General features: G+C 36.1%; 1 pseudogene; it reads right to left on the bottom strand.

The window, feature by feature from the left end:
- Positions 1-181: 181 nt before the first annotated feature.
- Positions 182-27,436, bottom strand: LOC149840317 (putative sugar phosphate/phosphate translocator At1g48230; annotated as a pseudogene).
- Positions 27,437-27,851: the final 415 nt, after the last annotated feature.

The following is a 27,851-nucleotide window of genomic DNA, read 5'->3' as shown; positions in this document are numbered from 1 at the left end:
AGCCCCATCTCTTGGCTGAAATCTATCATTGGAAGCACCAGTAGCTTCGCTCCAAGCCTCTCTACTAGGCAGCCTCCCTTCCTTGATAGCCTCCATTGCAGCCCATTTCCAGCATCAAGGCAGCCACACGTCATCCATCTTCTTCAACCATTAGTGGCCACCATCTTCAGCAGCTGCTTCCCTACTTGCCCCAACCTTCATCACCATTGCAGCTTTGGTGAAGCTTCAGCCGAGCCACCTCCTTCAACACATCAAGTGCAGCCACTCCTCCCAGCCAACACCATTTCCAGTCTTCCATTGGTGCAACATCACTACCGGCCTTCCATTGTAGTTGTCCAAGCCGATCCCTACCTAAGCCAAGGTAAGACAAATCTTTTCTTCACATTTTATTCATTGTTATTGTTTTAAAGCTAGTGTATGAATCCAGTTTAATGCTGGATTCATATGAGTAGTAGGTTTTGTTTCAAGAAGTTACAGTGGGATAAAGTGCCGATTCAAGAAAGAAGATCCATCCAATGCATGGATCAAATCATTCTTTCCCACGGCTATATAAAAAAACAGGTGCATTATACCTCCCTTTTGTTTTTGCTTTTGTTTTTATCATTTTTCATATAGTCCTCATATTGCATTTAGGTCCATTTAGTTAGTTAAAAGAATGTTTTATTCATTTAGTATAGTTTTTGTTTAGGAATTACAAGTTTTGAATCCATACGTGTAGTCTAGCTATAATTTCACGTTCAATTTCTTGTTTAAAAATCTTAAAAAATTCATGATGGTTATGTTATTTATTTATGCGATATTCTGTCAAAATTTGGGATCAATTTGGGTTTCGAAACCCCTTCTAGCAAATCAAACCTTAAATCGGGTTTTCTGTTCTCCAGAAACTCCAAATTTAGTTTTAGCAGACAAGAACCTATGAGATCCTCTGATGGAAGATCTGAATCTTCCCCTAAAAATTGCAGTAGATTCACGATGAAATCTACTAATTGTTTAAAAATTTTGGGATCTTTATAAGTAGATTTATCCTCTGTTAAAAATCAAATTTTCCATACCCCTAGGAAAACCTCGATTTTTCTTTGTCAGGGTATAGACCGACCCTAATGTGATGTGTCCACTCAAACCATAGCCCTAATGCAAAAACTTTAAACATAAAAGTTATTCCTAACCCATTCTCGTCATTTTCCAAATTTTGGGATTTTTTGGGATTGTCCAAGTATTTTTCCCAAAATTATCTTTTCTGTCTAACAGATTCCAATGTCCGAAAATTCCAGAGATTCAGGTCTCTGATAACAGTGTGCCCATTTCCAAACCATAACTCGAATCCCAATACTGTAAAAATACAAAATTTGCCTCTGTTTGTCAGGGACATGTTTCCACAATTCCAGCCATTTTCCCATCTGTCTGCTATTTTTCCTACATTTTCTCCCAAAATCTTTCTGTTTGCCTTAAATCCTAGAGTTGCCGGATTCCGATCCGACTTGCCAGAACTGTCCAGCTCCGACCATAGATCAAAACCAAAATCTTAAAAAGAAAAAATCCTTGCCTTACTGTCCTTTGTTACCCCATAAAATTTGGGAAATTTTTATGGAAGTTTGATATCCGAAATCTAATTTAGAATCATCATTTTAGGCAAAAATCACAAAATTTAGGGTTTTTATTTAAATTTCCATATTTAAAAATACCAAAAAAATAGATTTTCAAGATTCATTATGTTTTTATGGTTATTCTAGGTGTCCATGCCAAATTTGGCTTAATTACAAGTTTATTTGATTTATATGTTAGTTTGTTTTTAAACTTAGAGGCGAAAATCAGGCAAAAATCGAGTTAAATTTAATATTTTATGATATTTTTGTCATTTTATGGTTTTATTTATATAAATAAGCATGGAATGTCATATTATAGTCAATTTCAATCTCATTTGCATTTTAATTTCTCATTTTTGCAAAATTTATTTCAGAAAACCCTAGTTTCAAGGCCATAGTCTTGTTATCAGGGGCATTTTGGTCATTTTGACCTCAATTTCAAAATTCCAAACTTCAATTTTCCAAATTTTCGTGCATATCATCATATTTCATCATTTTATGTTTGATTTATTTCATTTGATTTTCAAATTTCTAAATTTCCAAATTTTATAAAAATTCTTTCAAAAAACCCTGATTTCAAGGTTATTAGGGACATTTTGGTCATTTTGACCCCAATTTCGAATTTCTAAGTTTATTTTTAATTTTTTTTCCTTATTTCTCATGTTTATATTAAAGGGGGTATGATTCTGGGTTTATATCTGAATAATATATGATAATTTCTCATATTTTTGGATAAATTCAGAAAAACCTACATTTCTATGCTAACATGTTTTCTACTTTTGCAGGAGCATCCAAGAAGAAGACTTAGCTTTTATTCTTTTATTTCAATTCAATGTAGTATCAAGTTGTAATAATTTGGAATAAGAGTTACTTTTCAGCTTAGAATAGGATTGCATTGCATATAGTTTGATTTTTTTAAAAATTGATATTTGATGTATGTTGCATATGTACATTTTCCAAAATCACTATGGTTGACACGAATGACACGTGCACAAGCTCTTATGGAGTTTATAAACTTGGTGAAATTTGTATTTTTGGCCATAGTCAGAATACGAATGAAACCTAGATTTATGATCTTCATATTAGCCATATTCAGCCTACACTCTTAGGCTAACTTCAAAAATGCACTGCATTTTTCAAAACTCAAAAGGATTTTCCAATTCCTCAATGAAATTCTCCTTCAAATTCATTCATTCATTCAAATTGCATTATTTTCAAATTCATTTTCCAATTTCAATTTAAGAAAAATCAATTTTCTCAAGGATTTACCAAGTCTTTCTCAGGATTTGATTTTCTCAGAATTCTGAGTTTTCAAATGACATTTCAAAGCATTTCCCAAGTTCAAATCAAGATTTTCCAATGTTTTAAAATTCTCAAATGTCAAAATCCCAAGTTTTCAGAAATCAATTTTCTCAAAGATCTAATTTTTCTGAGAATCCATTTTCCATTTCAAAAATCATTTTCCAATGAGCTTTCTTGTTTTTCTGAAGATTCTCAAATCCATTTCCTTAGAAAGGCAATCCAAATCTCAAAATCAATTTTCCCAAAGTCCAAGTTTTCTTGACAATCCATTTTCCAATGCAAATTTCTGATTTCCAATGAAGTTCAATGATTTTCCCAAGATTTCCATTTCAAGGCACATTCCAATCATTTTCCAAGCATATTTCAACTTTCCAAGCAAACACCATCCTTTCAAAACTTGCATCTTTTCAAAATTTCATAGCACATGCCTGATTCTTTGTGAATTCTAGGAAAATAGAGCATAACTTAAATAATTTAACTTAGTCAAAGCACACATTTGATCCGTGGTTCAATTACCCCTGGTAAAAGCGCCAGGAACGATTGGACCTCGTACCGACAGGCGGATCCCATTCCATGGAATTTTCTCGCAAATTTTCAAAATGGAGGCGAGTAATTTTCAAAAGCAATTTTTAAAACTTTGGTCGAGTTTGACTCGCAGGATCGTTTCTCTCACTCTCGCAGAGGGAGGGAGAAAATTTTTTGTGATGATAACAGGTTTGGCGACCGTGATGGGACCTGTCTTCGTCTGATCAACTGTGTGCTTTAACTTAGCTCAATTATCAAAATCATGTTCTATGGAATGGTAGCTTTAATTTCTGATATCGTGTGAACCTAGGAGCCTAGACTTGAACCTAGCTGACATGGACTGCATGTAGATTAGACATGGTTTGGTAGGACCAATTAAGGAGAATTATGCATGCTCACATAGACTTAGGTCTGAAATACAACACTCCTCAATCTAGGAATTATATGAAAACAATGCTTGCTTCTTCAAAAATTTCAAAATTCTATCTCTTTAGGACTTAGAGCCATCTGTTTGCCTGCATGTGATCATTTTTCAAAAACCACCTGTGAACACCGCAAAATTTTCAAAATTTGTAAATATTCCTCTTTTTTTTTGCCCCTGGCCCCATTTTCTAAGAAAATTGAGTCAATTTCAATACAAATTTCAGTTGTTTTTCAGATTTTTCTGGAATAAACTCCACTTCTACCCATCTAACTCGATTTTGGATCCGCATCCATTGCCAAATTCCAAATCTGAGCCTCGTTGTCATATTTTCAAAATTAAATCTGCAAAAATAGAAAAAAAATAATGTCTAAAAGGCTCAAACCGTCCACCCGGTATCCATTTGGATCCACTGCTCTGTATTTCTTGATTCGAGGTTCAAAACTCAAATGCTTTCTCAAAAACTTGGAGCCGAACCTGTTTTCTGAAGAAATTTCAAAAGATTAAACCAAAATTTTCAGAAAACCCTTCTTTTGTAAAATATCCTTAAATTTTCCAAAATTAGTTTAAAACCCTTTATTTTCTTGCAGTTTTGAAGTTTTAATCCAAAAACACGAAAAAAAAATAGAAAATACAAAATACAAAATACAATTTTTTTTTAAAGACCCCTTTTAGGGTGTAAAAATCTCTTTTAGAAAAATTTCTTTTAAAGGAACTGTTATCATCACAAAATTTTATCTTCCCTTCCCTACGGGAGAGAGGGAAAAACGATTCCGCGAGTCAAACTTGACCAGAGTTTTGAAATTTGTTTTGAAATACTCACCTCCGTTTTAAAAATAGCGGGAAAATCCATGGGATGGGGCTCGACCTGTCGGTATGAGGTTCGAGCATTTCTGTCGCCTTTAAAAGGGGTAATCGAACCAAGGATCAAATGTGTGCTTGACTTAGCTAAATTATCAAAATCGTGTTATATCCTAAATGCACAGAGAATTCAGGCATGTGCTATAAAATTTTGTAAAATGCAAGTTAGAAAACATGATGTATGCTTAGAAAATGCTTTGGAGTTGGAAAATATTTCTAAGGCAAAAGATGGAAATCAATCTTTTAGGAAACTCTGATGAAAAGATTTGAAATCTCAAGAAAGTTTTTAAAGATTTGGGAAAATCATGGAGGGATGAGAATCCTGGGAACATGGAAAGAATCCTTGAGAAAAGATAAACACTTGAAAGGGAAAATATTTTGTCAGGAAAACTCCGACTTTGAAAATTTTCTTTGGAAAATGATTGAAATTTATTGGAAAACTCTTTGGAGAAGGGAAATCAAAACTCAGGAAATTAAAATCCTGAAAATCTTAGCCTTGAAGTATTTGAAAATCGATTTTGATTCATGAGAATGATGAGAAAATCCTTTTAAAAATGAATCTTAAGAAAAGAACATTTTTCAAGCAAAAATCATGGAAAAACTTGACTTGGGAAATCCAAAAAAATTCAGAGTTTCTTGAGGAATCGATTTCCATGGAATGAAATTTTTCTTGAGAAAAAGTTTGAGAAATGCAGGTGATTTTATGATGCAAATGATTTGAATGAATGAATGTCTTTTCATGAAAACATCTTTTCAGGAAAATATGCAATTTTAAAATTAAACTAAAGGAATATCACCACATATTCCTACTATGGCCGTAAATATGCTTGTGATTTACTTAGCTAATTCTAAAATATTTTGTAATCATTGAAAACATGCAGTGAATTTTTTTTTTGGAAGATAGCCTAAGAGTGTAGGCTCGGTGTGACTAGTGGAAAGATGCTGAATCTGGGTTTCGTCCATATTCTGACTAGGGCCGTAAATATGGACTCCACCGAGTTCATCAACTCCCTAAGAGTTGGTACACGTGCCATTCGTGTACATCCATAGTGATTTTGGAAAAATAGTGCATGAATCACATAATCAGGATATTGCAGGAATTCAAACTATATGATATGCATCCTAATCTAAGCGAAAAGGTAAATATTATTCCAAGTTTACATTTTGATTGTTACATAGATGACATAAAGCAAACAAAAAAAAATCAACGGAATGTGCCCCTTCCAAACTTTTCCTGCAAATGCGGGTTAGCATGAGAAATACAACATACGAAGGGAGATTGAAAATCTCAGATTAAGACCAATGTACCAACAATTATGCCTATATTATGACGGAAATATACATATTAATGACATAAACTTTAATAGAAGTATATTTCTTGGAATAATGACATAAACTTTAAGGAATTCTTGGCTTTTGGGAAATATTGTCACTATCAACTTCAGGGTTGTGAAAGAAGATAAGATCATGCAGTATAATTCAGCTAGCAGTTCGGTGCCCCATATGTGGAAAAAGGATTTCATTGTTACACGATGAATGAGCGATACAACATGCTTAAATCAAATTCAATGCAAGATGCTTTCTCGTTATGGATAAGAATTTTGAATATCAAGGTGTACCCTTTCATTTGCCCATCCACATTCATTGCAATTAAAAGCTCAATTTTCAACCCTTCTACTATTTCTATATTGAAGATTTTCATGGTAATTCATCAACTCCATAGTGAAGGTTACAGATCAAAGGCCAAGGTTAATACTATTGACCAAAAGACAAACTTTTCAGATCCAACTTCCTGAAGAAAGAAGAGGTTGAACTTCTGCCGATTTCTACAGCTACTTCTCCATCAAAGTAAAAAAAAAAAAAACTGCCAGACTGAAAATGGAAAAAAAAACCCTGATCTCACAGATTGTTTTGAAGCAAGCATGAAAAAAAAGTGGAATAAAGTGCTCCTACCGGCCTTAATCTACTTCCAACACAGGCAACAATGTTAATGACGACTAAATATTGAATGCAGCACCTTTTACATGAGGAAAGAGGTAAGAAGCAAAAGAATAGATATGAAATTTTTTAGTGCCGAGCCTGCTGAGGAGAATTTATAGACTAGCATATCAACTAAATTAAGGATTTACATGATCATCAAGACAGAACCCTGGACCATTACAATATCCTTTGATACTTCCCCACTCTTACTCTACAAATGTCATCAACCTGCTTCATTTTACTAGGATGATTGGTTTAAGACACATGTTACTCACATCATTCTCAAACCACATTCAAACAATGAAGGACGTCGTTTACTGTCGCAAGCTTGCCTATGCCATGAATCGTCTCTCAATATGTATGCAGTTAATTAAATGCTCACAAAGAATTTTTGTGTTATATAGGAAAACATCACTTGATGGGATGGTAAAATCCTATTTCAATATATAAAATTTTGTAAAGCAAAAAAAAATTTAAATGTATAAAAGAAGCAGATTCAAACAAAAGGAAGATGTTGTACCTATTAAAGTGTATAGGGAGTAGGATGCGACATGACACAGTGATAATGCATATCAAGTGTGAAACACAGATACGTGTGTGACATGGTTTGGAAAATAGATGCAGGGTAAATACTACATATGTTACCTAAATGTAATAGGATCAAGTGTTGCTGATGGATTAAAGCAATAGACCATCTATGTACAAGCTAATATACAGTGAATCTGGTCTGTAGAGTGAATGAAATAACACGTGATGGCATGACCCACAATGCTCAGGGGAGTGATTGGAAAAGTGATGGTTGAGAGAACCATCAATATTCAATTCTGCAAATACCAGCAACACAGATGGCAACAACACCAGTTTTCCTATTACCCAAAATATTAAGAAATTCAGTGCTAATGCACAGACAGCATATAAAAAAAAATTCCAGAAATTGAACTGGACTTGTAAAATTCCCCTTTCAAGCTTCTCCGACAAAGATCAAAGTACCAACAAAAACAGGAAACTGCAAGGTGTTATGTAATACAAACTGATGGTAAGATTTAATGTCAAGCCCTTTTTCTGTAGGAGGACTTGAATCAAGACAATCTTAAGGATTCATGCAAGCATACCCATTACCTGATACACTTAATTTGTTAGTGTAATATGTAACGGCTATTGAGAAAGTAGCCACTAACATAAGGATTTTAAGCATTAGTATAAAGGCCACTGAAATCTACTGATGAGCAGTATTACAAAACCACAGACTTGATGCAAAGGATATGCAGAGAGGAATATAACATATGCTACATACATGCCGATGCACTAGATAACGTAAATGAGATAATAAAGTGAAAAAAATAAAATACAGGAAACACAGAAAACTGAAAGTAAAAGAAGAAGATTTAAATTGTTGTGCCTAAGTTAAGGGCACTATTCCTTGTACAATAAGTCCGCCTCGACATCGCTTGGATGCAGCCATCTAATCAAAATTTTAGAAAAATATGTAGAAAACAGTGAAAGGAAAAGGGAACCGGACAATACCAACGCCAAATAGAGGAAATGTGTAATCGCTAAAAAAAATTATTTCAAATAGGATGCTATATACAAACAGAAGCCCAAATGAGGTTTTATTTCAAAGACATCTTCTACTTGCTGAAGGAATGTTCAACTGCATGGATGAAATTAATGGTATACCGTGCGAGACGTCATGACTAAAAAAAAACAATGAGCAAGATCAAATGTTGTTTTTCAAAACTTATGATGCAGAGCCTTCAAGAAAAGATTTGGCCATGGTACTAAGAATGATAGTTCGGTCAAAACATAGTATTCAGATCAATGAAGTCATCGCCAGGGCTCCTCAGAGAAAGAAGAACTCTTTTGTGGGGTCTCACTTGACCTTAAAAATATTTAAGAAACCGTTTTAAAATATTTGCGGGAAAAATTGGGAGACGGGATTCGCTCGTCGATACGAGGTTCGACCGTTCCTAGCGCCTTTACCAAGGGTAATCGAACCAAGGGTCGAATTCATGCTTTTTTTCTTTGCTAAAAGATTTATCTAAGAATTTATCCTAAGTCTAAATGCACAAAGAATCATGCTTGTGCAATGCAAGGATGTATGCTCTTTTTGAAAAAGGATTTGGAAATCTTCAAGTATTTCTGAGAGGAATTTGATAATAGAGCGAAGAAATGGTTTCTAACTTAGGACATAAGATTAAAGTTCTAAATTTTTGGAATAATCAGAGTTTTGGAAAAATAAACCTGGTCTTCGAAAGGAATGTCTTTGAAGTTGAGATAAAAGGAGAAGGGAATTTCAAAGTCATAAATGGATTTTGAATTAGAATTTTGAAGTTGGATGAATGTTTAAAGTGGAATTGAATTCTTTCTTTGAAGTTTGAAATCAGAATGAGATTTGAGAAATCCAAATAAAATTGAGAAATGGAATTGACTTTTTGGATTTTTGGGAATCAAAATGAACTTGGATTTTAAAATCTGGAATGAAATGGAATTGAATTTGAAAGTTGGAATTGGAAATAGAATTTAATTTGAAATCTGGAATTCGAGATGGAATTTGAATCCAAAGTCTGGATCCAAAATAGAATTGAAATCCAAGATGAAATTGAATTCTGGATTTGGAATCCTAAATGGGAATTGGATATGAAATCTGAGATCTAAAATAAAGTTGAATTCTAGGATCCTAAATGGAATTTGAATCTGAAGTCTGAGATCTAAAATGAAGTTGAATTCTAGGATCCTAAATAGAATTTGGATCTGAAGTCTGAGATCCGAGATAGAATTGAATTCTGGATCCTAAAATGAGTTCTGGATCTGAAGTCTGAGATCCAAAGTGGAATTGGATTCTGGGTCCTAAAATGGAATTGAATCCGAAATTTGGAATGAAATTTGGATTTGAAGTCTGAGATCCAAGATGGAATTGGATTCTGGATCCTAAAATGGGTTTTGGATCTGAAGTTTGAGCTCCAAAAGTGGAGTTTGCACTTGAAAGTCTGGATCCAAGTGGGGATTAGGATCTAACTTTGGATTTTGGATTTTTGAAAGTCCAAATAGGACTTTTGAATATGGACCTGGGTCTTGGAAACCCAGAAAAACTTAGGAAGATTTAAGTGTTGAGATTCTGAATCAATCTCAAATTTTGAATTTTGAAGATAAGAAAATAAACTTGATTTTGAATAAGAAGATGAATCAGAAACTCCAAAGTTTAATTTGAACTTTGAAGTTGAATTTTGAACTCGAATTTTGAATATAAAATGAATTCAAAATTTCAGAGTCAAATTGGATTTTGATTTGAGTTTTGAAATTGAATCCTGAAAGTGAATCTGGAATTTCAAAGTTGAATTTTGAACTTTGAAGTTTGATTTGAATTTTGAAATGGAATTTTGAATATAAAATGAATTTGAAATTTCAAAGTCAAATTAAACTTTGAAATTGAATTTTGAATCTTGAAATGAGATAGAATTGAATTTGAATAAGAATTGATTTGAGAAATGAAGAAAGTACTCAAAATCATTTGGAGTTTTTGAAAGGAAATTTTGAAAATATGATGCAATTCTATCCTATATGATGAATGAATTAAAAGAATTTTGAAATTGGATTCTGAAAATCATATCTTATTCTTTAAATGAATTAGAAATAAGATTAAAGATATAATACATCCCTGACTATGGTCATTGAATGTATTATATAATAATCATATTTAAATTCAAGTGAAGAATAAAATGCATTTTGGTGCTTTTATAGAGTTTAAAATGAAATTAATTCTCAATATAACCTGACTATGGCCATTGATATATATATTGAATCAATTTTTAAACTAAACTCTGATAAAAGAGGAAAATATCAAAAATATGATGATTTTTGAAGAGGATCCAGTGCGGATCCAATGTTATTTTATAAAAGATAAAAATCCTAAGTTTTGTTCACATCCTGACTATGGCCATTGATGCAAATCATCGACTTAGGATTAATTACCTTTTACAAAATGGTGCAGTGCCATTTGTGATCCCATTGTGAGATTTTTTTTTTGAAAAATAAAGGCAAAAAGCATGAAAACAAGCAATTTGTGACATTTACAATGCTCATTCATTCTATCTAGTGCAGAAAATGTAAATTCTCATTAAGGCCTAACTTATTACAATACTTAAAATTGAAAATACAACCCCAAGTAATGACATTTTCCACATATTCCCTGCAAAACAAGGTTAGCACTTAACAAAGATGATGGAAAAGCACAAATGTTAATCATGTTTATGAATGATGCCTTAGGTGAATACACTTAGAAATGAGGATGAGGTTATAATGCGCATGAACCTACTACTCAGAAATAATACAAGGTTATGTTGCCAGCCAAGATTCAAAACATGCGATTATGATGTCTCTTGTAGATGCTATGACATGTCAAATTTTGGAAAAATTTGATAATAGAAAATGAGCTGTAATGACATTTAAGGTGAATGGTAACCATCTAAACTGGAAAACTAGAGGTTGTGAGGTAATGCAAGGGATAATGGTGCAATGGGACTGGTTTTTGCAGTGATGCCTAACATAACTAGATGTTGGAACAGGCACCGGATTGAGATATGATGACTATCACTAGATGGCAAGTGAGGTAGGTAGATCTGGGTTATGAAAGCATAGTCAATCACAACAACCCATAGGGCTGCTGTGTTATGGCTACACAGGAATTCAGTAAGTGGTAAAATATGGTGCAGGTAAAATGGGAACTTGCTGTGAACAGTGACATGGTGTCATTTTGAAGGAAAAACAGAGCCTGGACTGAAGGTAGGCAAATAAAATACAATTTACAGCAGAAATACATGATGTGAACTTCAAAGAAAGAGAATTTAAATATTAAAATATGAGCAATTCCTAATCGAGTTGTGTTATCATCTTGGGGTTCAGCCTTATCCTATTTGTAACATGATGAATGCATTGAGGCCTTGCGGCTCCAAGGACACTAGGAAAAACTTATTTGATAAATATTTTGCAGAAATGGGGTATCTGTGGGTATATGCACAACTACCTGCTAAGATCTTTGAAGCAGACTTATGGCAGTCCTCAGCTGAACCATAGTCATAAGTCATGGCAAAAGACAGACGCATAAAGGAAAGAAAGGAAGAATATACATTTAGACATACAGTTATTCATCGTTCTAAATCTGGAATTTATTGACAGAAGCTTCATTGTTCATTGGGAGAAAAGTATAATAAATATAGATTTTACAGTAAATATTAAGAGAGGAATTGAAAAAAGAAAACACCTATGATCATACCATAGTCTGTACTCATCAGACATACATCTAACTAATTTACCACAGGACAAAAGGGCATCCAAATGTACCATACCAAGTGAAGGAAGTTGTGTCTCTGATTGATTCCTAAAGGCAAGAGTGGTAGCAAAGAATGTATGGGATACAAGGGACACGGTGGATGTAATTCATAAGGTGGGTGGCAGTTGAAATACGTGCACAGAGATGGTGGTGATGTTAGTGAGGCAGTGTTTTGAGGGTGGTACATATGGGATGCGCAAACCAGTGGTAAAATAATGAAGGGATGGTGCTTGGTGTATCAACTACATTGCCATCATATGATTGATTCCTGGTTTTAAACCCAGAAAGGTAGAACCAGCACTTTTAGCCTTGTGACAAGGAATTACTGGCATAGCTAGCAGTCACCAAATGTCCTTTGAGCTTAATGCATTAGCGAACACATCAGCCATCACACAGACCCATGAGTAGCTTAGTTGGATTCCAAAATTTTAAATGCAGACAAACCAGATCAACGTCTTCCGCTACACTCAAATATAAGGTTAGCATAGACAAGCTGCAACTTAATATCTTAAGAATCATTGTTATTGACAAGCACTCGGTTATTGACCAGGTAGATCACAGTAATAACGAAATTGGAAGACACAATTCTCCAGCCGCAACTCAGCATACCAGGAAGCATAGACACCTAAAGGTGGTTATTCTTCAGGAAATGGTTTATCTAGGAAGCATAGACACCTAAAGGTGGTTATTCTTCAGGAAATGGTTTATCTAAAAAAAAAAAAAAAGACAAGAGAAACAGTATTGCTGAATTCAATAAATCATAGAAAGGCCCATCCTTACTTAAAATATGGCGACCAATCGAACCTAATGTTTAAGGTGACCATACATAAATATGGTAAAAAGAAAAACAGAAAAAAAATGCACAGGAGATTTATCACTATAGAAATGCATGATGAAAGGAGTTAACAATCAATTCTAAATTAGCTTTATAATGGATAGCCTCATTGCTTCTGAACTGGTGGTTGAAAGGGAAAGATATAGGATATGGCATTGTGAATTTGGTTGCCCAAAAGACACGGACAGGGGAAATTCAATCAAATGTAAGAAGACAAAATCTAAGGGAAATGTAGGAAGCAAAATCTCGACCAGTGATGTAATTCATGACCCCATTAGCCACAATGGTATTTGATGATTCCCTTATTGAAGCGTGCACCATTCAGAATGATAAAACCAGAAATATATGGGTGAATTGCAGGAGATGCAATATACAAATAAGGCAAAATATCATAAACGCAATGCTACATTAATAAAAAAAAAATGAAAGACAAACCTACAGATATACTAAAACACGGGTAGCCTAACTAACTTAATGCCATGCAAGATATTATATGAGCGTGCAATATGGGATACAAAGGTATACAACCGTGTGCCATGAATCTAGATACAGGAATATGTACAGCCGTGAACCGGTGTGGGAGCTATGATGATGCAACAACAGTGGATGAGCAAAGATGTATAATGATGGAATGCTATTGAGTTCTAAGCAGGCACCGAATGGTGTTTGCGAGATTTCAGACTAAAACATCACCCTCCAATTGGCTCTGATTGGTTCTGACGTTTGCAATGTTGATTCCATTCCAGTGATGATGAAGTAAGAACGATGTAGACCCAATATGACTGTTAATACACGACATCTATGAAGGCTGGATGGATGAAATGTTAAAGGGCAATATGACAGAGAATGATGTGTGCGTAAAAGGCTATCATATGGGGTTAAATTCACCTTATCGAAGACAACCCCTTCACACTTGAAAAGGGATGTGCTATTCTGTGGTGAATACCTCAAAAGGAAAATAATGAAAATGAGCCTTGATGCAGAAAAGCACAAGAAAATGCAAAAAAAAAAAGCAATTCGTTACAAACCAAAAAATGTAAGTGGGGATAACTTTTGTCCACGGACTAATGACCGACCTCATCTTGAATTTGTCTGACAATTGATTTTCAAGATGAAACAAAGAAGGAAAAAAAAAACAATACCACCAAACATTGGAACTACAGTATGCTATGGTGAATGCTTATGCGACATGGTCATGGTAATGATGATGAAAAATGCATGATAGAAACAAGGGTAAAAGTGAAATGTCGATGAATATCAGATGAATCAGAGGAAGTTTAAACAGAGATGCATCATAATACCACTAGAACGAACGAAACAACGAAAAAAAAATGAATAAGATGCCATCATATACCATCAAAACCAGTAATTAAGCATAAACAGGAAAGCGGAATAAACAGGAAACCCAAAATCACAGTGAGGAAAGGAAATGAGAAATCGATGATACCAACAGAAAATTAAGATTAACAGATAATAATGAAAAAAAATGCTAAGTCAATCAATAATCAAATTGCTTAAACAAGAAGAAATATTGAAAGAAAAGAACGAAACAAATGTTGGAGTCGGATTGCTCCATTGATATAGCCACAGGTGGGTCGATCCTGCTACGTGCAGGTCGATCCCATCCTTGATGCATCACGATAAAATAAGAAGCTGAAGGGGGGTGACCACTAAAATATAGAAGTGCTATGAAAGTGAAGCAAAGAATCGACGAAGAAGGGGACGGTTATGTTACGACACTGAAGCCGTACATGATACTTCAAGTACAAGGTTTTTATGATGAACAAGTAAATCAACTGCATTTCAGCTAAGGCAATGCAGACATTGATGAATTCGATGAAGAATCTTTGAAAACTAGTGTCCAAATGTTAAATTCAATAAAAGTCTTAGATTCTTGTAAGAGCCTTACTTAGAGTGCATATTTAGGTTGCATTTTACCTAAAAAGTCTTTAGAAAAACTTTTCTAAAAGAACTCTCATCAAAATCTTTTCAGAAAACTCTTTTCTTAAGTTTTTGTGTTTATTAGTCGACTAATAGACTCACCAGTCGACTAATTCTTTCGCGCCATATTTTCTAAAAAGTCATTTTTGTCAAATTAGTCGATCGAAGGTTTTATCAATTGAATGGACAAAATATGTGTTTTCTAGAAATTTAGCAGCAGTCGACTAATGATTTTATCAATCGACCGGACAAAATGTATGTTTTTTAGAAGATTTTAGCAGCAGTCGATTGAAAGGTTTTTCAGTCTACTAATGATATTATCAGTCGACTAACTTTTCTCTAGTAGACTAAGTTTCAAAAGTTCAGATTTTCAAACGGCTCGATAAACAGATCAGTCAACCGACGATAACTGTCAGTCTACTAATAACTAACTATTAGTCGACTAACTACTGTTCCAATCGACTAATTTTGTTGTTTTTCCTGAAACTTCAAAAAGGCGTGTCTTTTCATTTTTCAAACGTTTTAATCATTCAAAATGGACTGTTTTGACACCCTTTCATACCCTCAACGTATGAAAACTTTCAACTATAAATATGAGTGCATTTTACACTAAAAAATAACTCCAATTCAATCAATTTGAATCAATTACTCTTTGCTTTTCACTCATATTCATTTTCTCACTTACATGATATTTGTCACTTCAGTTTTTCACTCAAATTCCTTTGAGAGATAGTGAATTCGTGAGTAGAGTATTTCAACAACCTCAAAAGCAAATTGCATCTCATTTGCATTCAAAAGAAGGGCTCATAGGTTGTATTGTAAGTTGTTACTTATTTCAATTTTCTGTAAAAGGAAGGACTCTTTGGTTTAAAGGAGTTGTTTGCTTTCAGTAGGTGTGTTACTGAAAGTGGGACCGGATTTGGTCTGTATGATCTTGTAGTTACACAAGGTTGATAGTGGAAATCTCAAGAGGATTTTGCTTGGGGACTTGATGTAGGTCAGGAAAGACCGAACCACGATAAATTCTTGTGTTCCTTTGTGTGTTTGTTTTTTAAATTGCAAAATTCGTTTATATTCCGCAGACAATTTTTAAAAGCACTATTCACCCCCCCTCTAGTGCTTGTTGCCTCGATCCTACTGCACTTTCAGATTACTCACCTGCAACTGCAGGGGTGTTGACTTCCTTCGGCTTACAGTGGCTAAACTTGAGTAAAAAAGAAAGAGATCCTCCCCTTTTTTTTTGTTGCTGCAGGGTCGATCGAATTCTGTGGCTATGCTTTATAGGGGAATCAAAGTTGTCTTCTATATGCTACTACAGAGGAATGCTCCTTCGTGGGAAAAAATCAGGGAAATGTAGAGGAGGAGAAGGAGGAATGCAAGAAAAAAGAGAAAGAGAGGAAGCGATGTGACCGTGAAGGTCGATGGATGATGATCGATAGATAATGGATGCCCTCAAAGGGGCTTAGAGGCTTCCTTTTAGAGGGGAGCTTGAATCCTCGAGAAGGGAAAATGGTTGAAGATGGAAGGTGGAGAGGGGAGAAGGCTGTTGAGGATCAAAGGTGGAGAGAGCCTTCCAGAGGAGAAATACGCGGGAAGGAGATGGTTGCATATTTCTTATATTTCAAAAAGAAGGCCCCCTTTAAAACAGTTTTCCTTAAAGTGGTTTTTAAGAGGAGATTTTTATTAAAACCGATTTTAACCACTCATTTTTCATTTTTTTTTTGTTTTTTTTGGTTTTTGTGTTGTTTTTATTTTTAGAATAAAATCCTAAGATTTATGAGAAAAAAATATTTAAGACTAATTTTTTTGTATTTTTGCATAATATTTACAAAGGAGGGTTTTCTTGAGAATTCAAAGTTATTTCTCTGAAAAAATCTTCAAAAATCGAGTTTATATCCAAATTTTGAGGAAATATTCGAGGTTTAAAAACCTCGAATCGAGAAATACAGAGTTGTGGGTCCAACAGAATATCAGATGGGTTGTCTGAGCCTTTTAAAATTTGCTTTTGGTATTTTAAAATTTTAATTTGAAAATTTGGATAATGAGGCTCAGATTACTGGATCCGGATCCAAAATTGAATTGGATATATCAATATGGGATTTATTCAAGAAAATTTGAAGAATAACTAAAATTTAGTTCTGAAATTGCTTTGATTTTCTCAGAAAATGGGGTCAAGGGCAAAAATGGCATTTTTTTTTCAAAACTTTAAAAAAATTGGGGTGTTCACAGATGCCCCTCTTTGCTACTAAGTCGTTTGAAAGCCGAGTTTAGTGGCAAAGATAACACTCCAAAATTTGAAAATGCCCCAGTCAGAAGATCTGAACTGGGTGTGGAAGAATTATTTTGGAAGCATAACTCTTCAAGCTTAAAACCTTATCCTGAATGGTTTTGGGGAGACGTAATCCTCGAAAATGACATGTCTGAATAATAGAGGATGAGGAAATCATGATGGGACTTTGGGTGAAAATCCCAAAATGTTGGAAAATAAGGATTTTGATCAGGTCTCATGGGTGAGACAAGATACACTTTTTGGAACGATTCAGGTTTATCCCTTAACCTAAATGGGACGAAGATATATCAAGATGAGGAAAGGAATACATGAGGACCTTGATGGGACATTTTTTTTTTTTTTTGAAAATGTCTTGTGAGATGAAGTTCAAGTAGAATCCTATCTTGGATAGATATACAAAGCATGAATTTCTCGATGGGAAGAGCCATGATGGGACCTTCGGAGTTTGGACGAACAAATCCGAAAGGGGTTTGCAAAAGGAAGAAGATGGGGTTCCCTAAAGCTTGGAAAAGGGGATGATTTTGGGTGTCTCATTGCTGAGACCAAAATAGCTTTTGAAATCAATGACCTCTCGCAGAAAATACATGTTTGACCCTTAACCTGAGTGGGTACAACTATACGGAATTTTTTAAATGAGAAAACTATGATGGGACAGGAAGAGATACTTCTCCTGAATGAGGCAACTCTTTTGAAAAATATAAACAACGCTAGGTTGCATCAAAATGGATATTGAATATTTATTTCATTCTTGGAATAGCCAAAAAATTTTGCCAATAAGATAAAATTATAGTTGACTCAAACGCTTTGAAAATGTGCATGTATGTGCAAAGATATTTCTCTCTTTTACCTAGAGTATTTCCTCCGTCGAGGTTAACTCCTCGGTCCTAAGAGTCAAATTCAGAAATTTTAGTGTTGATGATCTTCAAGGAAGCTATCCATTTCCCTGATATGAGAAGAGAATAAATATTCTTAATTTCATAAAAGCAAGTAGTGAAACGATATTGATAAAAGAATTTTGCATGAGAAAAGATGACTTTTGGCAATTTTGGTAGTTTTGATATCTGGGTGTTTTTCCCACGATGATCTTTTTGCACTCTTTTTGAGTCATTGAACTTTCTCGGGTTTTTACATCATCCTTCATTTGGATGTGTCCTGACTTTTCTCTCTTTTTCAGGGAAAGGTACGTCACAAGCTCATTCATCTTGGAGATGTTTCGATCCTTCTTTTATCTCAGGCATTATATCGATGATATAGGCTCAAAGAGTCTTTAGATGATAGCAGGAATCAAATATCCTTTAGGGTTTGTCGGTAGGTTCATCACACTCGCCATCATCTTGACGGTGATCTAAACTTTCTCTGGAAGGATCCTTCACAAACTCCTTCATCTCGAAGATGATCCAAATCTTCTTCGGCCCCGGGGGTCTAGCTCGCCTATTCGTCTTCATCTTGACGACAGTTAAGAGATCCCTTTTGCAGATATTTGATTACAACTTAAAATGGATGAGAAGATATGAGATTGAGTGGATTCTTTTAAAGCTCAAGATATTTCCACAGCCGGATTGCTAGACAGTCGTCTTTAAACATGCGCCATAGCCATGATCAATATTAATTCGCTTCTGGCTTTTCAACATCATTGAAGATTTCTTTCATTTGATCATATCGAGGACATTTCTTACATCCTTTTGGTTGATTAACAGGAAAAGATTTGAATTTTACCTCTTTTTCGCAAAAGTTTCACCCTTTTGAAAAGAATACTAGAGGTAATCTGAGGTAATTCTTTTGTATAGTGAGAATATTGGAATCAACAACTGTTTTTAGCAATTTGGCAAAGTTTTCACGAATTCTTTGTGAAATAATCACTCAATATAGATTTTGATGAGATCTTGAGTTGAACTTTTGATTTTGAAAACACATGACCAGCAAAAGCTGGAACCTTTGAAATACATGACCAGCAAAAGCTGCAACCTTTGAAATACATGACCAGCAGAAGCTGAAACCTTTTGAAATACATGACCAACAAAAGCTGGAACTTTTGAAATACATGACCAGCAAAAGCTGAAACCTTTGAAATATATGACCAGCAAAAAGCTGGAACCTTTGAAATACATGACCAGCAAAAGATGGAACCTTTGAAATACATGACCAACAAAAGCTGAAACCTTTGAAATACCTGACCAGCAAAAGCTGGAACTTTTGAAATACCTGACTAGCAAAAGCTGAACCTTTGAAATACCCGACCAGCAAAAGCTGAAACTTTTGAAACACCTGACCAGCAAAAGCTGGAACTTTTGAAAATACATGACCAGCAAAAGCTGGGACCTTTGAAATACCTGACCAACAAAAACTGAAACCTTTGAAATACCTGACCAGCAAAAGCTGGAACTTTTGAAATACCTGACCAGCAAAAGCTGGAACTTTTGAAATACATGACCAACAAAAGCTGGGACCTTTGAAATACATGACCAACGAGCGTTGGAACCTTTGAAATATATGACCGACAAGTGTTGGATCTTTTGAAATACATGACCAGCGAGAGCTGAAACCTTTGAAATACATGACCAACGAGTGTTGGATCTTTTGAAATAAATGACCAACGAGTGTTGAATCTTTTGAAATACATGACCAGCGGGAGCTGAAACCTTTGAAATACATGAAATTTGGAAGTTTAAGTCAGAATTTGAATTTTTAGAAGGAAAACTTGGATCAGAAGGTCGAATTTAGGAAATTATTGGTGCGAGGACCGGATTTTGAAAATGAACTCCATATATGATTAAAGAGTTTGAGAAATAACCTAGTGCGAGGACTGGGTTTGTGAAGATGAGCTAAAAAAATGAGTTTTAGAAAGTAAAGATTCTTGGAAAAAATTCTAAATTCAATGGACCATCACATCTTAACTGTATGTGGTTTGCTTTCAGGATTTATCCCCTTATCCTGGATGGGGAAGAAAAGGAAAGAAATACCTCGTCAGCAAGAGGCATCAGGTTTATCTATTAACCTGAAAGGGATCGAATGAAGATTGAAGAATGATAGAATCGATGAAAGATTGATAGAAATTGACAAAATTTTAAGGAAAGATTGATGAAAGGTCTGAATTTTGATAGGCCATCATAGTTAACCGTATGTGGCCTGGTTTTTCAAGATTAACCCCTTATCCTAAACGAGGAAAATAACAAAAAGAATACCTCATTGAAAGGAGGCATCAGGTTTATCCCTTAACCTGAAATGGTTCAAATGAAGATTGAAGAATGATAGAATCGATGAAAGATTGATAGAAATTGACAAAATTTTAAGGAAAGATTGATGAAAGGTCTGAATTTTGATAGGCCATCCTAGTTAACCATATGTGGCCTAGTTTTTCAAGATTAACCCCTTATCCTGAACGAGGAAAATAATAAAAAGAATACCTCATTGAAAGGAGGCATCAGGTTTATCCCTTAGCCTGAAAGGTTTTTTTTTAAGATAAAGATGGATGAACTTTAATAATAAAATTGACGAAAATTTGTTAAAATTTGACAAACATTGACAATAACTTGATGAAAACTTGATTAAATTGAAAAGATAAACCATATGAATGAAATTATTAAAGATCACAAGATCATTTAAAAATTAGTAGAATTTGAGAGAGAAAAAAAAATTTGTCTAATCCTGCCTGCATATGATGAAGGAAGATGATTATAGATCAAAAATAAAAATGCCCCGTATTATGGAGAAGAACATGAAAATTGATAGAAGATCATTATTTCATTGAAATGACTCTTTGGATAGTACAAAAGGCTGAAATGAACATTTTAAGTATTGAACTTCTTTAAACGCAGAGCATTGACAGGATCTGACATTTTCACCCCATCTGCGTTGATCAGACGATATGAATTGTGAGGCAATGCTTCCTTAACCACATAAGGGCCTTTCCAATTAGGGGACCACTTGCCCCATGGTCGATGCTTGAGATGAGTTGTCGATCTGAGCACCAAATCGTTAACTCGAAATTTTCTCTTAATGACGGACTTGGCATAATGTCGAGCTATCTTTTGTCGATAAGCTTGAGCATGCTCTGCGGCCTTGAGCCTCTTTTCATTCAGTAGATCCAGTTGCACCAATCTCTGCTGCTGATATTGATCAAGTGGTAATTCTATAAGTGAAGCAAATTTGAGAGCGGGTTTCTGAACATGGAGAGGTAACACCACTTCAGTTTCATAAACAAGTTCTGAAGGAGTGGCATTGGTTGGAGTCCGAATGGTGGTTCAGTACGCCCAAAGTGCATCATGAATTTTCTCATGCCAATCTCGACTTGTCCTCACAGTCTTTTCCAAAATGCGGATCAGAATCTTATTGGTAGCCTCTGCTTGGTCATTCCCTTGAGGATAGTAGGGAGCTGAGAAATGGTGGCAAATTTTGAATTTAGATCAGAAGGTTTTCATCTTCTCATTTTTGAAATGGCTTCCATTGTCTGAGACAATATCATGTGGTATGCCGAAGCGGCAAAGAAAGTTCTTGTGAATGAAAGAAACCACATGGCGGCCTTCTACTGTGCGTAGAGAGACAACTTCAACCCATTTGGTGAAATATTCTGTCGCAGCCAGGAAGTACTTGTGGCCATTAGAAGCAGAAGGAGTAATAGGGCCTACGACATCGAAAGCCCACATAGAAAATGGCCAAGGAGAAACAACTGATTGTAGATACGTGGCCAACGCATGAATGGAAGGTGGCGCGTGCATTTGACATTTGACGCACTTCTTCACAAAACGATGACAATCCTGTTGCATGGTATTCCAATAGTACCCTGCTTGGATGATCTGCTTGACGAGAGTTTGATAGCCAACATGGCCACCACATATTCCTTCATGTGCCTCTTGGTTAATTTCCATGGCTTTTTCTTTGTCTAAGCATCTTGCATACTCAGAACTGAACCCACGGCGGTATAGGACATTGGCGAGAATGAAATAATGGGTAGACATACGCTGAATTGCACGTTGCTCCCTTTTTGGCATTTCTGGTGAAAATTCACCAGTCTCAATGAAATTTTTGATATTTTGGTACCAAGGCTTCTTCTTTTGATTGACCTGGTTTACTTGCATGGTTGAAATGAAAGCAGGTTGCACAAGTCTTCCAACTTCGAAAGAACGACATGATTCACTGCCTTTGAATGATAAAATAGAGCCCAAGCTGGCTAAGCCATCAGCTATTTGATTGTGCTCTCTTCTGATGTGATTGAGCTGAAATTCTTTGAAATTGTCCACAAGAGCTAGAACAATCTTTTGATAGGGAATCAATTTTGAATCTTTCACCTGCCATTCAGTGTTAACTTGACTGACAACAAGTAGTGAATCGCCAAAGGCATGCACTATCTTGACATTGAAACTTTGCAGAATTTTGAGGCCTTGTATTAGAGCTTCATACTCGGCCATATTATGAGTGCATTGGAAACCAAGCTTGCGAGAATAAGGGATCATTTCTTTTTCTAGAGTGATCAACAAGACTCCAATCCCTATGCCAAACATATTTTTAGAGCCATCGAAGAATAAATTCCAAACTTGAGACTGTTGGATATTGCAGATGTGCTCATCAGGAAAATCATCCTCTGCTTTAATTTCTTCTGTCAAAGGAAAATCTGCCAACTGATCTGCGATCGCTTGGCCTTTAATTGACTTTTGAGAAACATACTTTAAGTCATATTGCATCAAGAGGACTTGCCACTTCACAATCCGTCCAGTGAGAAAAGGTTGTTTCAAAATGTATCTAAGAGGATTAAGCTTCGATAGGAATTTGATTTCAGATGCCAACAAGTAATGTCTTAATTTCTGGCACATCCAAACCAGAGCTAGACAAGTTTTCTCCATCTGAGAATACTTCTTCTCATAATCAATGGAAGTTTTACTCACATAGTAGATGACATGCTCTATCAGGCTGCCCTCTTCATACTGTGCGAGGAATCCACCACAGGCATTCTGATTGACGGAAATATATAGTAGGAGAGGCTTCCCCAATTTTGGCGGTTTCAAAACCGGTGGATTAAGGAGATACTGCTTGATGCGCTCAAATGAGAGTTGGCATTCCAATCCCCATTCAAATTTAACTCCTTTTCTTAGCAAATGATTGAAAGGTTCACATCTCATAGCTAAATTAGAAATGAATTTGCGAATAGACTGAATACGTCCTTGAAGGCTTCGCAGTTCCCTGAGATTAGTTGGAGGCGGCATATCAATAATGGCTTTTGCTTTGGCCGGGTCCACCTCTATTCCTTTCTTGTTGATAATGAAGCCGGGCAATTTGCCAAACTCAACTCCGAAAACACATTTCTGAGGATTAAGTCTCAATTTATAAAGAATGAGTCTTTCAAAAACTTGACCAAGAGCATCAAGGAGATCCTCTTCTTCTTTAGACTTGACCAGGATGTCATCCACATATGCATTTATATTTTTGTGCATCTGGTCATGGAAAATAACGACCATTGCTCTTTGATAAGTTGCCCCGACATTTTTGAGCCCAAACAGCATTACTATGTAGCATAAGGTTCCCCATGGTGTAGTAAATGAAGTCTTTGACTGATCACGAACGGCCAGCTTGATCTGGTTATAGCCTGAATATCCATCCATAAAAGAAAACATGGCATGGCCTGCCGTGCTATCGATTAGAAGATCAATATTGGGAAGTAGATAATCATCCTTAGGGGTATCTTTGTTGAGATCTCGGAAATCAATGCAGATCCGAACTTTTTCGTTCTTTTTAGGAACTACCATGATATTTGCCAACCAATCGGGGTAATCTATGGCTCGGATGAAGCCTGCTTTTAACAAATCTTCAACTCCTTCCTTGACTTGCTGCTCAATTCGAGGGTCTAACTTCCTCAATTTTTGCTTGATTGGTCTGGAATCTGGTTTCAACTTGAGTCGATGCTCAACCAGCTTGGGATCTAATCCTGGCATATCTTCATAAGTCCAGGCAAATACTTCTTGGTGCTGCTTAAGGAATTGGACGAGTCTTGCTTTCTCTTCTGCTTTTAGGCCCGAACCGATTTTGAGAATTTTTGGATCATCTTCTGAACCAATGTTGATATCCTCAATTGGATCTTGAACCAAAGACGAGGGTTCATCCTGCTTCTAAATGTGAGCAAATTCTGGCAATTTCTAGATAGTGGAATCAAATTCTGCTAGCTCTTCGGTCTGCTTTGCTGCCTGGCTGACCTCTGCTCTGTCTTTCATCTTAGGAATCCTTGACAATTTTAAATATTTGGGATTGATAATGAATTTCTTCATTGATTCAGGAGTTATGATCCTGAAAATGCCAAGAAAAGTTTTTAAGAGAAATTACGAGCCAACACAAGCTTTTTATACAAGGTAAAGAATGAATGACACAAAAAAAATATAAAAAAGAATGATAGACGCCCAAAATATGAAGAGAAGATTGATCTTTCATTGATTGGAAATGAGATATTTACAAGTTCTGACAAAAAGATGGGACTGGGTCGTCCCTACAAGATTAACAGAAAAACAAGAGAAGAAAGCAGAAAAACTAAGGCATCATCTTCTCATTTGTTTCCTCTGACAAATATTGTTTGTTTGCTGGAAGTCTGGCCGGCGAATCCCAACCCTGAATTGTCTGAATGCTGAGTAGGAATGATTGGCTCCACTATGCCGTCCTCATTTTTCTTCATGCCTCTGAATGGTTGGTATCCATGTTTTATCAATAGATCAAATCCCTTTCTAACTTTGGAAAACTGAGAAAATAAGGGATGATCTTTGAAGGAGGTGTAGTTGATGCGTCCTCCCAACTTGAAGAAACAGGGTCCCTGCCACTGGACTACTGCTGCCATATTTTCTTCTTCTTGGACATCTTTCAGCTTTAGCATTTCTAAGCTTTCGCTGAGATTGATTTCATCCGCTTCCCGGATGCTTGGAATATCTACCGTAAATGTTGGACGGTGAATCATAGGCTGTGGCAGCCTCTCTTTAGGATCTTCGCCTAGGATAGTGGTAATCATTCCTCCCTTGGACCATTTTATGCACTAATGGAGGGTTGATGGAACGACATTAGCATTGTGGATCCATGTTCGTCCTAGCAAGAGATTGTAGGTTGGCGGCACATTGACGACATGGAACAAGACTGTGTGCACCGAGTAGTTAATGAAGATTTCCAGAAAGATCTTGCCCTTGGCGGTCTGTCCGTGATTGTCGAAGCCATAGATGGTAATGGGATCAGGCACGTACTCTTCTTCTTTTAATCCCATGGCCTTCGCTGTCATCTCTGGGCAAATGTTGAGGCTGCTGCCTCCATCAACAAGTATGTGCGGGACATTCATGCCCCTGGTCCTTACCATGATGTACAATGCATTGTTATGGAATGAATGAGGCTTTGGCAAGTCCTCATCTGAAAAGGTGATAGGCGCGTTAGTCATTGCCTGTTTCATGATTTGTGTCATATCTTCTGGCGTAGTGCCTGGCTTCACCTTAATCTTTCTCAATAAATTATCTAGCTTTTCTCGATACTTGGGAGAATCATGAGTTAATTCAAAAATGGAAATGTTGGAGAGCGCTGTAATCGGCTTCTGGAGATTATTGACCCGCTCTTCTGCTGCCTTAGAGGTTTCTACTTTCTCTGCGCAGGCTTCCTTCTTAAGGAATCTTTTTGAAAAAACTTGAGTTTTTCCACTCTCAACTGATGTATTGCTTTGGTTCAAAAATGAGAAGATATTCATCTTCTGAGATGTAGGCTGATTCTGATGTAGAACCATTACCTGATGCTGGAGACTTAGGTCTTCAGTGGAGCATGAATGTATATGGCTTTGTGGAAGGAATAAATGTTCTGAAATGGTTGCGGCAGAATGATTTGGGAATGGAGCTGATAAAATTTCCATTTTTCATTCCTCTTCATCTTCTACGAGGATACTTTTGTCAATGCAGTCCTGGATCAAATGTTTCAGGATGAAGCAATGTCTTGTATCATGTCCCATTGCCCTGTGGAATTTACAGAACTACTCTTTGAACTTTCCCATGATTACTGGTGGATCTGCAACTTTGGGAAGTTTCACCATTCCGTGGGATAATAGATATTCCAAGACCTTTTCTAGAGGCTGGTCCAAATGAGTGAATTTCTGATCTTTGCTCCAATTGATGTGCTTGGGCTTTTCCTGGAGATCCCCTTTTTGTTCAGGACCACTTGAGAGAGGCTTATCATTGTTCTTGAAGAACTTTCCTTTTCTTCCTCTGTTCTGCTTAGGCTTCGTGCCACTGCTATTGTCATTTTTGTTGCTACTGCTCTGATTGTCACCTGGAGCATCGGCTGAGTAGGTAAAATGAACTTTCTTTTTTTTATCCTGAACATTCTTGTCCAGAGTGACGCCTTCATACATTCCACTCTCCACCCCCATTTTGAGTCATTCTGCTTGTTCTGTCAGTTCAATAAATGACTTTGATGGGTATAGAAAGATGAGGCTTTTTAGAGGCTGAGAGAAGTTATTGAGAATGATTTGGAGGGCATGCTCCTCAGAAATGGGATTCCTCATCTTATTACAAATACTCCTCCACTTATGGATAAAATCCCTGGCCTTTTCATTGGGCTCTTGTTTGAGGTTACACAGATGGTTGAGCGTGGGCAGAGCTTATATATTAAACAGAAAGCCCTCAACAAACATATTAACAACTTTATCAAAATCCTTCAATTCAATGGGATTGACATGTTCGGCATACCACTTGGCAGCTATCTCCTCCAAACTGTGGGGGAAATAGAGAAAAAGGGCGCGGTTGTCCTCGCTGAACCTGGCACATTCGACGAAAAACATTGCCAGATGGGCCTTGAGATCTCCGGATCCATCAAACTTAATGAACTTTCTGGGGAGGTTCTCCAAATTGTTATCCCCTTCCCAGCCGAGCTAGAAGTCCTGCCTGGTGTATGATCTCTTTTCCTTATCCCGGATTTGTAGATCCTTGACTATCTTCATTAATGCCTGAATGGAATCTTCCGCAGGTGCCCCGTACTTGGGTTTGCTTATTGGCACAGGCTCTTCAACTGTTCTCTTAGGCTGCCGCATATGCTTGGGAATATAAATCAATTGCTCTTCTTCTTCAGAGTTCTCTTCTGCTGATTCTGAATCTTTCGAGGTGCTGTCACGCTGTACTTTCTGTTTACTGATTTTGACAGGCTTTTTCATGGGCTTTTTCTTAATCTTGCTTTTAGCAGCTGCTTTCTTTGAACCAGTCTTAGCCTGCACCACCATCATCTTTGACATCATTTTCTGGAAAACCTTATACATGGCCGGATCAACATCACTTTCTTCTCCTGAGTTGTGTTTCTTGGATGATCTAGGAGAATTCATTTCTTCTTTCTCGCTGTCGTTGTGCTGCTGAGCAGTCTGCTTACCAGCTCTAGTCTGAACCATCTTGGGATGCCAAAGTTTTCCTGCAGAACATGGGAATGGTTAAAGTATGGAAGAGACTTTTTGCAAACCATAATTTTTGAGGAAAGGATGAAGGGTTTTGGTAGACAATTTTAAGAGATTATCCCATTACCCAGGATTTGGGTCATCACAAGATTTGTGAAAATTGTGTTATCATTTTTATGATAACAGAGAAATGTGCCTTGTTACATAGGCGAGGTCGTCAACCATGATAAAAGATATTTTGAAGAGAAGTAGGAGGAATGTCTCATTTACCCGGGATGAGGTCGTCACCAGAATCATGACCATTTGTGCTATAAAACAAAATAAAAGAATAAAATTTGGCCAAAAAAGTAATTTTTATTGATAGTAATATTCAAAGACAAATAGAGGGTGGGTAGACAGTTTGCCACCACTC

The sequence above is a fragment of the Nuphar pumila genome, chromosome 4 (assembly GCF_984573655.1).
Source record: "Nuphar pumila chromosome 4, dmNupPumi1.hap1.1, whole genome shotgun sequence".
Classification (NCBI taxonomy): domain Eukaryota; kingdom Viridiplantae; phylum Streptophyta; class Magnoliopsida; order Nymphaeales; family Nymphaeaceae; genus Nuphar; species Nuphar pumila.
This window is presented reverse-complemented; position numbering and strand designations above follow the sequence as displayed.